Raw genomic sequence first — 14807 nt, forward strand, 5'->3', positions numbered from 1 at the left:
CTTTTTAAAAGTGGGCGTAAAGTTTCCTTTCTTCCCGACACCAAGGTCTTCACCTGACTGCCATGGCTTTTCAAGTATCATGGAGAGTGACTTGGCAACTACATCAGCCAGTTCCTTCAGGACTCTGGTATGCATCTCATCAGGTCCCGTGGACTTGTATATGTTCACGTTCCTCAGATGGTCACAATCCTTCTTCACTTACAGTGGGAGGGACTTTGTCTCCCTGGTCTCCATCTTGTGGGCCATTAACTTGAGAGCTGTGAGGAGACGGGTTGCCAGTGAAGACTGATGCAAAAACGTTGTTGAGAATTTCAGCCTTCTCCTCATCTGGGGGTTGGACTACATGATCTTTCAAGGTCCCTTCCAACCCCTAAGATTCTGCTTTTCTGTAATCTGTCATTACTAGTTCACCACCTTTGCTCATCAGGGTGGAGCACTTTCTCTTTAAGCTGCTTTTTCTGGTTTACATACCTGTAGAAATCATTCTTGTTTTTCTTTACATCCCTTGCCAAGTTCAGCTGAAGCTATGCTGTGGCCTTCCTGACCTCCTCCCTGCATAACCAGGCAATGTCTCTATACCCTTCCCATGATACCTGTCACCACTTCCACTGCCCATGTAGTTCCATCTTGCCTTTTAGTTTGACCAGCAGGTCTTGACTCAGCCATACTAGTCTTTTGCCTTCCTTTCCCCATTTCCTACACCTGGGGACTGAGATCTCTTGATTTCTATGGAAAGCATCTTTACAGATCCGCCAGCTCTGTTCTGCTCCCTTGTCCCTGAGGGCTGTTTCCCATGAGGTGCTATTTACAATCTCCTTGAAGAGCTGGAATTTTGCTTTCCTGAAATGTGGAGTCCTGACTATCCTTCTCATCTGCCTCATACCATGGCTGAACTCTCCTGCACACCCTGCTCCTGCTTTCAGCAAGAAAGCCACTGCTTTGCTCTTTGTCGACCAAGGGTCACTGCTGGTTTTGCCAGTTCCTCCCCTCTCTGTCACCCACGTACCCAGCTCCCTCCACTCCACTGCAATGGCCACATTTAAAAGTCCTGTGGTTACTCCATCAACTCCTCCAGCCATGTCAGCCTCTCTCACAAGAGCTGCCAAGTCCTTCCAGACCTTTCCGCTCTCCCATGGGCTTCCCTGGCACAGGGAACATCCCTGTCTGTCTCAGTCTGGCATATTTTTTGTTAGGGCACAGCACTTACCAGTACCACTGCCCCTCTCCTCACTCCTTGTGGTCTCAGTGGAGCTTCCAGGCATTAAAAGATCATGCTTCTCAGCTGTTGGAGGAAAACTGGCAATTTCCTGTTTAAGCCGTCTTCTCAGCCCCCAGCATTCCCAACCTCAAATTAAAAGGGATAAAAATGAAGCTTGGTTATAAACCTACCCACAAAATTCATCTGTTAATGAGCTGCACTAGGTAATAGCAAAGATTAAGTGAGCTCTTTGATGCCAATGAATATCCAATAGATAACTAATTAGTGACATGTAAAGATAAACTGAATCGTTGATAATCTCAATTAATTTCCTAAAATATTAACAACAGTGAGAGGGTTTTTATTGTATGTAGTTAAGTATCTGGGTCTGCCTAAGTTGGATGTTGTAGAAAGATCATGGTAATACTTAAATCAACAAACACTTCAGCACAGCCACTCCAGCTGTCCCAAGTGAATCACATGCAGTTTAAAAGGGGCTGCAGGGAACAAAAATTAAAAAGAAAAAAAGAAAACTTATGAGAAAGAGGTGATCTCACTGAAAAGTGTATCATACTGTGAGCACCAAGACTCCCAAGTTTTATTCTTTTTTAAGTTAAAATAGTGACTTCTGCATTTTTTAGTTCATCATATCTGTGGTAGACCTTGATAAAAAGACAAAAATGTTAAAAATCAACATTGCTAGGCTGTGATCCAGGATGATTAAAATACCATCTTGCCCAGGCTATTAGTGCCATAACAATTATAATGCGAGCAAGGGCAAGTTATTAGTGTTTGGGTGATTAAAATACCAGCTGGGTCTTCTAGAGCCAGAGTGATTAGTACATTGCCAGCCCAGGCTGTTAGCATTAGCACCACCAATGGTGTGGAATTGTGTAGTCCTTTGAAAATTTAATTTAGGCTCAGATTATCCTGACATGCTGCTCTTCCATTAACTACACTTTTCATTATTGAAATATATGTACATGTATTTTAAAAATTCATAGAATCATAAGAAAAGCAAGTTTTCATACATTTGTACCACCATGAAGTATTCACCCTCTAACTAGAATGCAAAAGCCAGCTCTGCCAGCCCATGGCATGCAGCCCAGCCAGAGCTGTGCAGCCTGACTGACCCCGTTTGCCCAGGGCAGCAGAAGTATTAACTACTGCAGTGCACCACTCTCTGCTTCCTTAGGGCAGGATGGGTAGAGCTGACACCAGTGTTCTAATTCAAGAGATGGGCTGCTTCTGTGACTAATACTGGCAACACCAACGGAGGGGTAAAACTCTACATGAAGGGCAAAAATGCTGTGAAAAATGCTCTGGCAGAGACCTCAGTTCAGGCTCCCTAGCAAGGTGGGACCACAAAGAATCACCTTTGAAGAAGCAGACACTTAGGGGAGGCTGAAACCATGTCACAGCAGGGAGTTGGGCTGCTGTGGTCAGACCATCAGTGTAAAACTCAGAACTGCACCTACACTGATTCTTAGGAACAGTGTGAGATTCATACACATACACACATATATACATACACTATGTACTCTCTTTATATATCCCTAAAGGCATATTGATCAGCTATTGCTACTTTTTACTCCCTGTCTTTTAACAAACTATCCATATATCCAGCCAGTGTTATACTGTGACCACTTAAAATTCATCAAAAACTTTGGCAGTGAATTCAAATACCTTTGGATATATAAGTATGCAGGCTTTCCAAGATCCCTATATGCTGATTTTCTCAAGTAAGTATGTGGGGTATGTTCTGCACTTAAAAAATTCATGTCAAATTTTGCCCAGTGTCACAGTTATTCATGCTTTCTCTAATTTATATTTTTTTAGAAATCTTGTGAAATTGCCCTGTGTAGATGATCTCTAGTTCCTCGCTCCCTTTTGGAACCCTTTCTGAAAAACTGATCTCATCAGTCACATTGCAATCCTGTGGGAACCAAAGGGGTTTAAAACAAAAATTACAAGCATTGACAGTCATTCAAATATTTCATTTCTACGTTATTAAAATAACTTCTTTTAGAAAATGTACGGGTGAAACATCTGGCCCTGGTAATTTGTTACTCTTCATTTTATCTACTTTTCTACACATACTTCACTTCAAGGCAGTGAGTGTGTGTAGTTTCCACCTGGAATTATGCCAACATGGAGACTTCCCTGTGCTCTGTTGTGGCAAACAGAGATGCAAATAACTGATTCAGCTTTTCCTGCTATGGGCCTATTTTCTTTGTGTACCATGGAAGGAATTTATGGGAAGTGTTTGAAAAATTATGTAGAATTAGTTTTGTGCCTTTGCAAGTGTTTCCTCTGTAGCCAGCTCAGAGCTGTGTCACTGCCAGTTTTGGTTTCTTTATGAAAGGATATTTTCCTACATGAGAAGATGTTTCACCTAAGCAGTGATAACTAATACCTTCTTAGATGTGATGTTCGCTAGACCAGATTACGCACAGCCCTCACTAGAACAAGCTGCCTACAGAAGTGGTGGAGGCCCCATCTGTGGTGACATTCAAGGTCGGGCTTGATGTGGCTCTGAGCAATCTGTTCTAGTGTGAGATGCCCCTGCTTACTGTATGGCGGTTGGACTAGACCATTATAGGTCACTTCCAACCCAATACATTCTATGATTCTAGGGTGTAAGATAGGCATGAGCTAGCATTAATCGTTCAACACCGAGTTCAACAGTCAGAGTAGAGTCATGTTTAACACATTATTTGTCATGATTTTAACACCAAAGAAATATGCTCAGGAGAGAAAGATGAAAAGACCCTTATGTAACAATTTCCACACACCTCAACAAATGTAAGTAAAGCTGTGGAAAACAGATATCTCATCATTCTCTCTCTGGGATCATGACAGAACAGATGAGCTGGCTGTGTGAAAGGAAGGGTTTTAGACTGGTAGCATGAGTCAGAGTGCAGTGTCAACAAGTCTGCACCCTGCCTCTGTCCTGCAGTATTATAAAAAATTATTATTCATATGATGAATAAAAAAACTCTAAGAAATAAAACATGCATATATTACACATTGTCTGTAAACCAAGTATATACCAATACAATTTAATGTATTTTATTTATACATATGTTTCTTTTAAAGATCTATAAAATTAATAACAATAATAATAATAATAATAATAATAATAATAATAATAATAATAATAATGATGTTTGTTGATAAACAGCTGCTGGTGTGGTACAGCCATGAAGAAGGGAAGAATGATCTACAGTTTTTAGTGAGTGAGACCTATTTGTAAGATTCTAAGTGATCCTGATTTAAACCTGGGTAAGCAGGCTGACAAGAAGATGCAGAATACAGAAGCTCTAGCAATACAGTTGTAAAAACAATTCTTGCCCTGAAGGAAGAGATTAATCCTGCTTAATTTATTTGTCAGAAAGGAAGGTGAGGAAAAAGTATGACTGATCATAAGCAATACCCATAGATAGCCAGGAAACAGAATAAATGTTTAAAGTACTGGACAGCAATAATTTCTTGTTCAGAAATGCTCTAATTTTTTTCATACAGTTTTTTCTTTTTTGTGTGGCTATCCCACATTTCATTTTCGGATTTGTAGCAGAAGTTGATCCTTGATTTAAGAAGTACTGCCTTCTCAAACAACCTTCAAAAATCAGTTTTCACAACCTTCTTGATAACCAGCTTTGCCTTTTACCTCCCATTTCATCTCTGTTGTGCATCAGTGTATGGGTCTTGCTATCAGACAACTCACTCATGGGGAAAATCTTGTTCATCATCTTCTATCTTCTATTTATCTGGATTAAGAGCTACTCCTTGTCATTTTTTAATTTCTCTCCAGTTTCACTGTGTTTAGATCTCTGGGAGAAAACTGATTAGTGAACAATTTTCCATTATAACCTTACAGTGATACTATCTGTCTCTTTGTCATTGCCAAGGAATATTCTTATTTATCATGAAGTGCAGACTCTTAAGGCTTAGATGTCACACAGCATTCTCAGATAAAATAAATAAGTAATAGAAAATAAATAAAATAATAAATAAAACCATAAATAAAACCATAAATAAAATAATGACTGTAGCACCACCCCTAACTCTGCTGCTGTCACAGCCCTGGGGCTGAATGGCAGCACTGTGCCTAGGATGGGGGTGAAATTGATAGACAAGCCCAAGTGCATCTACACTAATGCATGTAGCATGGACAACAAATAGGATGATCTGGAAGCCATTGTGAGCAGGATAGTGATGATGTAGTTGCCATCACAGAATCATGGTGGGATGACTGTCATGACTGGCATCCTGCAATTAATGGATATAAACTCTTCAGAAGGGATAAGCAAGGAAGGACAGGCAGTGGCATGGCTCTGTAAGTTAGGGAGTGGTTTGATTGTATAGAGCCTGATTGTAGTGATAAAGTTGAGCATTTATGAGTAAGGATGAAGGGGAAGGTGAATAAGGCAGATGGCAGATGCTGGGAGTCTGTTGTAGACCACGCAGGCAGAACAGGGAGGCAGATGAAACATTCTACAAGGAGCTGGCTGAAGTCTCACCATCACCAGCCCTTGTTCTGGTGGGGGACTTCAACCTACCAGACATCTGCTGGAAATATAGCACAGCAGAGAAGAAACAATCTAGGAGGTTCCTCGAGTGGATGGAAGATAACTTCCTGACACAACTTGCAAGGGAGCCTACCGAGGGATCTGCCTCACTGGACCTCATGTTCACAAACAGAGAAGGACTAGTGGGTGATGTGGTGGTCAGAGGCCGTCTTGGGCTTCACGAAAAATAATGAAATGGTGAAGTTTTCAATTCTTATTGATGTAAGGAGGAGTGTTAGCAAAATCTCCACTTTGGAGTTCCAGAGGGCAGACTTTGGCCTGTTTAGGACATTGGTTGAGAGAATCCCTTGGGAGACAGTCTTGAAGGGCAAAGGGGTCCAGGAAGGTGGACGCTTTTCAAGAAGGAAATCTTAGAGGTCCAGGAGCAGCTGTCCCCAGGTGTCACAAGATCAAAGGTCAGGGAAGACAGACAGCCTGGTTGAACAAGGAGCTTTTGCTGGGACTTAGGAAAAAAAGGAGGGTTTACCACCTGTGGAAGAAGGGACAGGCAACTCAAAAGAAGTACAGAGATCTCGTTAGGTCATATAGAGAGAAAATTAGGAAGGCAAAAGCCCAGCTGAAGCTCAACTTGGCCACTGATATGAAGGACAACAAAAAAAGTTTTTACAAATACATCAACAACCAAAAAAGAGCCAGGAAGAATCTCGATCCTTTACTAGATGGAGGGGGGTGAACGTTGCAACCAAGGGTGGAGAGAAGGCTGAGATACTTAATGCCTTCTTTGCCTCCATCTTTAATAGTCAGACCATCTTCCCCCAGGGTGTCAACCATTGGCTGAATGTGAGCCAGCAGTGTGCCCAGGTGGCCAAGAAGGCCAACAGCATCCTGGCCTGCATGAGGAACTGTGTGGCCAGCAGGAGTAGGGAAGTGATTGTGCCCCTGTTCTTGGCACTGGCGAGGCCACATCTAGAATACAGTGTTCAGTTCTAGGCCCCTCACTACAGGAAGGACATTGAGGTGCTGGAGTGTGTCCCGAGCAGAGCTACCAAGCTGGTGAAGGGTCTAAAGAAGAAGTCATATGACGAGCAGCTGAGGGAAATGAGGGTGTTTAGTCTGAAGAAAAGGAGGCTGAAGGGAGACCTCGTTGCCCTCTACAACTACCTGAAAGGAGGTGGTATTGAGGTGGGTGTTGGCCTCTTCTCTCAGATGAATAATGACGGGACCAGAGGAAATGGCCTGAAGTTGTGGCAAGGGAGGTTTAGATTGGATATTAGGAAGAATTGCTATACTGAAAGAGTGGTCAGGCAGTGGAACACCCTGCTCAGGAAGGTGGTTGAGTCACCATCCTTGGAGGTATTCAAGAAACATGTAGATGTGGCACTTCAGGGCATGCTCTAGTGGCCAAGGTTGTGGGTTTTTTGACGGGGTTTTTTGTGATTTTCTTTTTTTTGTGTTGATGGTTGGACTTGGTGATCTCAGAGTTCCTTTCCAACCATGACAATTCTGTGATTCTGTGTACTGAGGTGCCCTCCAAAGCTGCTTCATGATGTTCCCTAATAGCCTGTGATTTGACCCAAAGTGAGCCTAGCAGACCCATCCTGTCAAAAATGTCTGACCAAAAACTTCTTTTCTGTTAGTTACCAAAGACAGGTGTATAAGAAAAAAAAACTGATTCCACAGGGTGCAATCTCTAATGGGTGTTCTGATATTTTCTTTCCTTCAAAGGTACTTCTCACTCCAGTGTCTTCTCAGGCAGTCATGGCCTGATGAGTTCTTATCAGAGCTGTGGTGGTACTCAGTGATCTTGAAGGTCTTTTCCAACCAGAGTGATACTGTGATACTGTGAGCTGTTCCCAGGTCTCCTCTAGCACACTGCACAGTGTTCCTAGCTACTCCATAAAAGATAAAACTTTTAGGCTTGTGCTTGCTTTGTTTGTTTAGATTTTTTACTCTTTACAACATCAGCTATGAATGTTTTGATAATGCCCACTCTTCATTATAAATTGCTATGGCTGCAAGGTAAGGGTGAGCAAAAGTTGTATCATTAACCTGGTCATCCCTACAAATATACTGATTATTTTAATATCTGTGCTTTTTGCCAGCCACCTGACTTTTCTGAGTCCAGTTTGGGTGCTCTGGAAGCCAACAGGCATCTCTTCAGGGAAAATCAATTCACCTAATCCTCAGCTTCACTCCTCCCTGAGTAACATCTGACTCCCAACATTGCACTTTCAACATCTATTCAGGTTATCTCAGGCTGGTATCAGGAGCCTGACATGCCCTTCCTTGTTGTATTCCTTTCTGAAGCAAGGCTCCAATCAGCTGCAATGCCAGTTGGAAGCTCTTTCGTGCACAGCTCTGCTGATGTTCATAAGCATTCACACAACCCAAAGCCTGCCAAAAGCTAGGGGAGTTATTGCTAGGTGCTGCGAGGCATATATTCAATGTGCCAGAAATCATGCTGGAAATCACAAACAGTGACACTGTTCTATCAGACAACTGGGATAACATGTCCTCAGTTTTGGGGATAGATAATGATTTCTTTTCGGCTTTCTTGTATGTTAATGAATACTCCCACTTTCAGTTTTCTCACTTTTTTTCATCACTGTGTTTCAATCCACTTATCATGATACTGCATCTTTCAGTCTTGCCAGTTTTTCTTATTCAGGAGCTCCACCAGAGCTAATGGAACATACAGTTTGGTGGACTTAGGTATTATACTCACATGGGATGCTGGAGCAGACACAGCTCAGTTTTCCTGTGCTCTGAACTGAAACAGCTGAAAAGCTATTTAACCATGATTAGCACAATGCTGATCCCAAACTATTAAGCTCTGCCAAGAGGCAAAGTATACTCGCTTAGGGTGGATGCCACATAAACACAAGGGAAAGAGTGAGTTCATGTCATTCCGCAAAAAATAATGTAGCTATATCCATTGCCTATATGCATGGATATATTTCTAATTAAATTTCACAGATGACACCAATTTGGGGAGATTAGCAAATACACTTGAGAGCAGGCCACTCGGGTGGACCTAGAAAGGCTGTAGGAATGATCCAACCTTATGAAATTCAAGAACAAGCGCAAAGTCCTGCTCCTGGAAAGGAAAAGCCCCTGGCACCAGCTTAGGCTCATTCTGCCTGGCTGGGTGCATCTTTGTGGAGAAAGCCCTGAGGGCTGTTGGGCAGCAAGGTGAGCATGAGTCAGCAGCGACTCTGGCAGCAATGAAGGCCAATAGCATCCTGGGCTGTGTGAACAGGGGCAGAGACAAGAGACCAAGGGAATTGATCATCCCCTTCTGCTCAGCAGTCATTAGACCACACCTACATTTCTGCATCCAAATTTGGGGCCCCAAATACAGGAGAAACATTGACTAACTGGATTGAGTTTGTCAGAGGCCACCAAGGCACTGGAGGCTGGAGCACAGTTCCTATGGGGAGAGCCTGAGGAAGTGGACTTCTTCAGCTGGGGCAGAGAGAGCTTCAGGGGACCTAACAGCAGCTCTCAGTGTTGTAGGTCACTGGATAGAAGGAGCTGGGCTCCTTACAGCCATGCAGGACAGGAGGATGAGAGATAAAAGGTATACATTGAAAGAAGACGTATTGAAACTGCTACTACTTCTTCACAGTAGCTTGTATGGCTGTGTTTTTAACTGCCGCTGAAAATAGTGTTGATGACACAGGGATATTTTAGTTACTGCTGATAATTTAGTTACTGAGTTCACCAAGGCCTGTGCTCCTCACACCAGCCCACCAGTGAGTGGACTGGGAGTGCTCAAGAATTTGGAAAGCGATATAGTTGGGACAAGTGAGCTCAACTGACCAAAGGGGTGTCCCAGACCATATGTCTCACGCCATATGAAGGCATGCTCAGCAACAAAATTGGGGGTGGAGGTTGGTGGGGAAGGCTGCTGCTCAGGCAGTGTCTGGGCTTTGGTTGTTGGCGAGCAACTTCTTTCATTTGCATCACTGTTTTTTTAATTGGATTTCTTTTCCCCTCTCTTTGTTGTTTTGGTGGGAAATTTTTCTGACAATTTTTTTAAATTCAGTCTAAATATTAAACTGTTCCTGTCTCAAGCCATTAATTTATTTCTCACTTTTACCCTTCAGATTCTCCCTCCTATCCTACTGGATGGGAGTCAGCAAGCGACTGTGTGGTGCTTAGTTGCCAGCTGGGATTAAACCATGAGAGTTGGATAGAAGTTTTTCCTCATGAGGACACCCAAGCAGAGGCAAGGTTGCCCAGAGAGGTGATGCACTTTCTGTCTTGGAACATTTTCAAGCCATGACTGGATGAAGCCCTGATCAGCTGAACCTGCTGTTTGAGAAAGTTGGATAAGAGGCCTGCTTTGATCCCCTCCTGCCTAAGCTATCCTACAGTCCTGTGATTCTATGATCTTCCATGTCCATCCTCTTGAAAATGTGTCACTCCAGTCCTTTAAAACTGTGAGCAGATATCAATGGCTCCACTTCCCTCCCACAGTGCATGCAGAGTCATCTCTTGCTGTACTAAGTGTTAGTCTGCAAGAGAGCTGAAACAGCTTTCTTCAGAAAGCAGAGTAGGAGTAGCTTCTTTATCCCTCCTTATAAGTAGTTCTTAATCAAACAAACAAACCACCACACCTTTTCTTACTTCCACATAAATAGGTAAAAAAATAGGTGTCACAGCCCCATTCCAACTGAACTGTTCTATTCCAAATGCTTAATAGAATCATAGAATCAACATTCTTCCAAATATCTACTCTACGTCTAACCTCTTTCAGTTTGAAATCGTTTCACCTTGTCCTATCACTTGTAAAAAGTCTCTCCCCAGCTTTCCTGTAGGACCCCTTCAGATACTGGAAGGCTGCTATAAGGTGCCCTCCGAGCCTTCTCTCCTCCAGCCTGAATATCCCAAACTCCCTCGGCCTGTCTTTGCAGGAGAGTTGCTCCAGCCCTCTGATCATCTTTGTGGTCTTCCTCTGGACTTGCTTCAAGAGTTCCATCTCCTTTCCGTGCTGAGGACTCCAGAGCTGAACACAGGACTCCAGGTGGGGTCTCGTAACAGTTGAGTAGGGGGGGAGAACCCCCTCCCTCGACCTGCGTATCTACTGCATAGACCGGTATTTCCTCTACTGGAGTAGAGGGGGACAAAACTTCAAATGTTGCTCTTCAAACTCACAGTTTAGGTGATTTTGAGGGGGAAAAAATCCATAATGCAGTGAGGAATCCAAGAAATATTAAATTAAATAAGCATTAAACCACCTTATGTTTTTATAGCTCCACAAAACTAATATTAGAGGCAGAGGTAAGAAATCGCAGAATTAGTGCCTGAGGAAGCATGAAGGAGCATGTCCCTCAAACTGGGATGAAAAAATCTCTTCCCTTGGGACTGTGGGTCACCAAAGGGACTGAAAATTACACCTACTCAGGAAACCACGAATTTGCATGCAATGCGTTGTTTAAAATATAACCAGGTACCCACGTTTATGCCAGCACTGGCGTCAAGTCATAGTCAGAGCATTGTTTCAGCTCTTCTTGGTAGCTCTCATTATAGTCTTCTTTTCATCTCCCCTCTGCTTTTCCTGCGGGCACAGCTCTGCGGGAGGTGTCGGGGAGCGCAGGAGCAGGGCTTGCTCCCTCGGTTTCCACCACGAGAGGTCCCCCCAGCCCCGCAGGCGGGGTCGGTCGCGCCGTGCCGTGCCGGGCTTGTCCCGGGACACCCAGGGCAGGACGCGAGCCCGGGCTGCACCCTGAGCCGCACCAGCCTCTCGGTCTTCGGCAAGTGACTTCGTCAAACTTGCGTGTCTAAAATGATAACATTCTAACTATCAAACTTGATTTCCGCCCCCCTAAATGAATTCCTTTGGGAATAACAGCAGGCTGCAGGGGAACGGCCAGCAGGGAGCCGAGTCTGCTCGGGGCGGGCCCACCAAAGTGTGCCATTCTGTTGGGAGTTCCTTCACATCAGAAGGTATTTAAAATAATGGCATTTGCAAATCCCTGCTGTGTTGTCTCGTGTTTGCACTAACCCGTCCCTGTGTTTCAAAGGCTGAATTTGTACACATTCTTTTAATGGAAGAGTAAGTTAAAAAAAACAAAACAAAACAAAAAAACACAAAACAGTAAAATGACCGTTCAGAATAATTCAGAAAAATACTCTTGTCTCTGATGAGACCTCACATAAACCCAACTGCTGTCACTTCCCTCCAAAGTAACTTTTAAAATTATAATGGAAGTGCAAATTCCTGGGTGCCAGTGGGAGCCCTGAGCAAGTGGGTGTGCATTACACTTTCTTTTCATGCAGCACTTGCCATGTGCTTTCACTGAAGCATATTTTAAGCTGCATCTTAGTAGGCATCCAGATGACTTCAGGCACAGGTGTGCTCCAGCCAAATTGTTAACATGAATAATGATTCGTGGCAGTGAAAGCGACATGTATCTGTGCAATACTCATCAACATGAAAGGCTGGTGCAGGTGGCAGCATATTAGCCACCCTGTTTTGGTCAGTGCTGCATCTCAATATTTGTCACACATCTTATTTTTAAAAAAAATTAGAAATCACATGAGAGACCAACTTGTTGAGCATTAATCACCATTGCAGAAGGGAATGGCGAGGAACAGGTTGGCCTGGTTGTACAGTTATAAAGAACCAGGGGCTAAATTTGGCAAGACTGCACCCTAGCCCTAATCCAACAAAGCATGTGTTTAAATTCATAAGCAATTCATTGACATTGGTATGGTTATTCTCATGTTCGAAATTAAGCGCTTGTAAAAATGCCATACAGAATTGGACCTATCCCTTCAGCGCCCCCAGAGTGTTCACACAATAGTGCCCTTTGTAGTGTTTGAAAATCTGGTTCCTCAGCTTCCTTTGCCTGCAGTGATATTGCATAATATGAGAAGCAGGTTGTTTTGGGCCCAGTCCTGCTGTGAGCTCCATTTAGGCAGACATGAAAGCAGTAGAAAGTCTCTAGCCCAAGCCTCTTAAAACTTGATTGCACAAACTGCAATGATTGGATCCAAGCTTCTGCTGCATCCTTTCCCCATCATACTGCTTCTCAAACTATGGCAAAACTACTTCAGCCTAGTAGTTCACCATCATCACTGCACCAGGAGAACAGCTTTAGCTTGCATAAAACTTAGGTAGTGCTTTATCGTGACAAAGTGCCCTGTGAACTTAGAGCCTCCAGAATTCTCTAAGTGACTTCTCATTAAGACACTGCAAGAATACATCCAGTGGAGTTAAATTTTTGTTTTACAAAGCTTCCTAAAAATCTTGATAAATTCCCAGATGCAAGATGTTCTGTAAATCTATAGCATTGTTACAAAATGAAAATTCTGAATTAGTCTGAATGCAAATGTACCTGAGTGATGCCTCAGTAACATACCTCGGCAATGTGCAGCCATGCACGAAGCAAAGTGCGTGTATTCGCATGCAACTAGTCATAAACCTTTATGCTTTAGCACTAGATGACCTAGGGGGGAAATAAAGTAACCTTGTAAGTGGCTGATTAAAAGGGAAAAATGTTACCCTGTCATTAAAAAGTGACTGAAGAAAGGAACAAATTTCCAGACCAAAGAAATTAACTGAAAGAATTTGAATTACTTTCTGATGTTAAGTATATCAGGCATTTGGACAGTGGCCATCACTGCAAAACAACCGTGTGGTGAGCCAGGAGTCATGTTTGTCTCATAACTGTCACCAAGAAGGAGTGGGTGAGGAGGGCCCTTCCCAAAGGACGATAGCGCAGCAGTTGCATGGATTCCTGCTGGAGAACAGTCATGTAGTAAGTTAAAACTGTATGAGGTGCCAGCTTGATGCCTTGCAGTAGTGCTTTTAGCCAGGGAACTGGCTTTGTGTTTTGATAGCAAAGAGACAGGAAAAATATTTGTGTGCATGTATATGCATCCATACTTTAAATTCCACTTATAGAGAATAGAAACTGCCCCCTAAAATGGGCTACTGCAGAGATTAGAGCAAAAATTTGAGAAGCAGTTTCCTTGAGTCTGGCTGCTAAGGTTGTACTTAGACACTTTAAATAAAGTTTTGAAAATTACAGAATCATAGAACCACAGAATGGTTTGGATTGGAAGGCACCTTCAAGATCATCTAGTTCCAACCCCCCTGCCATGGGCAGGGACACCTCCCACTAGACCAGGTTGCTCCAAGCCCCATGCAGCCTGGCCTTGAACACTTCCAGGGATGGGGCCTCCACCACATCTCTGGGCAATCTGTTCCAGTGTCTCACCACCCTAACAGTAAAGAATTTCTTCCTAATGTTTAACCTAAATCTACCTTCTTAGAGTTTACAGACATTATCCCATGTCCTCTTGCTACATGCTCTTGTAAAAAGTCCCTCCCCAGCTTTTGTGTAGGCCACCTTCAGATATTGGAAGGCCGCTATGAAGGTGCCCCCCAGCACCTTCTTTTCTCCTCTTCTCCAGGCTGAACAATGCCAACTTTCCCTCTGATCATATTTGTGGCCCTCCTCTGGACTCTCCCCAACAGCTCCATGTCCTTCTTGTGTTGGGGGCCCCAGAGCTGAACATGCTACTCCAGGTGGCATCTCAAGAGAGTAGAGTAGGGTGGGAGAATCCCTGCCCTTGACCTGGGTATCTGCTGGATCTTTCTAACTTGAATGGAAAGTGGAACATACGGTTTACGCACAGTCATAAACTGGGGGTTTGAAGACGACTTTTATTAAACTCTTGGCCATCAAGTAGAAATAACTTGAACAAACACATATGCTTACATCAACTTTGAAGTAAGCTTGTGAAAAATTTATTCATAGGGCACACATTTGTACATGTTATTAAAAATGCATGCATGGAAACACTCAAAGTGATGTAAATAGAATCAGAGTGCATGGCTGAAGCCTCAGTAGCAGAATGTGTGTAGTACACAAACATCACACTGCTGTGGACTTTGAATATCAATGTGGTTTTCACCCACCACTTTATTTGCTTTTTAACCTTCTCTTCCACAACATGTAGACAGTGATTCCAAGCACCAGGTAGAGAAGGTGCCTTCTGTCCTCTCTCTTCACCCTGACACTCTGCACGTTTCTGACTTCACATTCACCATGACCCTCTTG

This window comes from Apus apus, chromosome 1 (assembly GCF_020740795.1).
Source record: "Apus apus isolate bApuApu2 chromosome 1, bApuApu2.pri.cur, whole genome shotgun sequence".
In the NCBI taxonomy this organism is placed as follows: Eukaryota; Metazoa; Chordata; class Aves; order Apodiformes; family Apodidae; genus Apus; species Apus apus.